We start from the raw sequence: 2226 nt of genomic DNA on the forward strand, positions 1-2226 counted from the left end.
TCAGTCTTCCCAGCCTGGTGCAGGTCTACAATGTTGTTTCTGGTGTCCTTTGACAGCTCTTTGGTCTTGGCCATAGTGGAGTTTGGAGTGTGACTGTTTGAGGTTGTGGACAGGTGTCTTTTATACTGATAACGAGTTCAAACAGGTGCCATTAATACAGTTAACGAGTAGAGGACAGAGGAGGCTCTTAAAGAAGAAGTTACAGGTCTGTGAGAGCCAGAAATCTTGTTTGTTTGTAGGTGACCAAATACTTATTTTACCGAGGAATTTACCAATTAATTCATTAAAAATCCTACAATGTGATTTCCTGGATTCTTTCCCCCCATTCTGTCTCTCATAGTTGAAGTGTACCTAGGATGAAAATTACAGGCCTCTCTCATCTTTTTAAGTGGGAGAACTTGCACAATTGGTGGCTGACTAAATACTTTTTTGCTTCATTGTATATATGACCTCACATCCTATAGGGATGTGAGGTCCCTATATGTGAGGTGTATATATTTCAATAATCAAAAAACCATTAGAATATGCTCACAACCAATAACAAATCATTGATAAACTCCTCTCTCCTATCTTTATCTTAGCTAGTCTGCATTCTTTCTTTTTATTTATGCATATTTGACAAATCACTCCCCTTTCAAACTGTGCTTTTTATTGTTTACTGACATTGGAATTCTTTTTTTACTTATTTTGAATAATTAAATGGATGGAAATATTTGTTGTTTACATAGATGACCAAACCGTTTGAGACCCACTGAGATAACTTATACTAAAGTTTACAATCTAAACGCTCAGCGAGTCCTTTACCTCCCTGAGCTGACGTTACCTCAGTGAGTCCCACAGGAGAGAGCTCTCCCTCTCCTTATTGTTGAAACTGCTTCTATTTCCGTTAGCTCCGAGCTAGCACCAGATGCTAACAACAACAACCCCTGTAACTCTCTGTCTCTCTCGGTCTATGTCTCTGTCTCTCTCTGTCCCACACAAAATGCGCTCCTGCCACACACAGACGCTCCTCCGTGACGAAAAAAAAAAAACACATTTGAAAAGTGGGGGGGGACATGTCCCCCCTGTCTCCAGTGAAAATGACGCCCATGTAGATCTATTATGGGTGCAGAGAGGAGTTGGTTTATTGTGCCCCAATGTAAGAGTTAAAGAACGGTCAACAATATAATGTACCTTGGTCAGTTTGGATTTATCGTGGCATTTATTCTTAATTACATTTATTTTATTTCAGTCAGTCATTTGTTTGTATGCAGGTGTGGGACATTCCAAATGATCAAAAAGTGAGCACTCCAAGAATGGACAACAGTTTGCCAGGGTAAAATAAAACATTGTCAACATATTATGTTGTGCCACAAGAAGCAGAATGTTTTAACAGTACAGTAGTTTGAATATATTTCCTGTTTACCTTTATCAGACCTCTCAGGCACCCACAACCAGCGTCTGATCGGGTAAGACTAATTAAAAATGTAATTATACCATGTAGGTTTTAATTTGTGAACATGAAATCAATAAATACCGTTGTGTGCTAATGACACTGTCATTAGATCAACTGCACTTATTTCCTGGGTAAAGATAGGATGGAGCACCAACCCCATTCCAGGAAGAGGTCCAGTCTGCCCCGGGTCAGAACAACTTCTATAGGTAAACGATGTTGACAGTTGCATCGTGACACAGTTGTTTGGTTTGTATCTTTATTTTTACATTTGTTTGTTTGTATAGCCTCCAATCACAGTGGGTAACATTGCCAGGAAGCAGAACAATTATACTTTTATACATTTCCAAATGACAACCACAACATCTGACATCTTAGTGAAGACGATCCAAAGAACAACAAATATTTTTCAAAGATCAGATATTATTTCTTGCATCCATTTCAAATGTTTACAAGGATTGTGCAGGAGTATGACAAAAGTGCTGTTGTTAGTTTAGAACCCAATTAAAAAAAACAGGAAGAGGATCGCCATCCTTTTGTAAATACGAATGTCATTATTATGTATTTGAAAATAATTATTCAACTGTCTTCTCACTGCAGCAACTACACAAATGTGTATGCACTTCTCATTATTGATAGCCAGTCTGAGCCAGAAGACAAAATGGAGCAACCTGCAGAGGAAAGGTATTAATTGTTACTATTACCACTTAATTTTTCTATTCTATACTGTAAATCGTATTACTAGCTTCATCATTTAATATTACAATGCATTACTTTGTCTTTCCCAGCACAGA

General features: G+C 37.9%; 1 long non-coding RNA gene across 1 annotated transcript; it reads left to right on the top strand.

The window, feature by feature from the left end:
* The first annotated feature begins 1296 nt into the window (after positions 1-1296).
* Positions 1297-1629, top strand: LOC117457774 (uncharacterized). Its single transcript, XR_004553357.2, has 3 exons — positions 1297-1315; positions 1415-1448; positions 1577-1629. It is a non-coding gene; the product is annotated as an uncharacterized lncRNA (long non-coding RNA).
* Positions 1630-2226: the final 597 nt, after the last annotated feature.

The sequence above is a fragment of the Pseudochaenichthys georgianus genome, chromosome 13, assembly GCF_902827115.2.
Source record: "Pseudochaenichthys georgianus chromosome 13, fPseGeo1.2, whole genome shotgun sequence".
NCBI lineage: Eukaryota > Metazoa > Chordata > Actinopteri > Perciformes > Channichthyidae > Pseudochaenichthys > Pseudochaenichthys georgianus.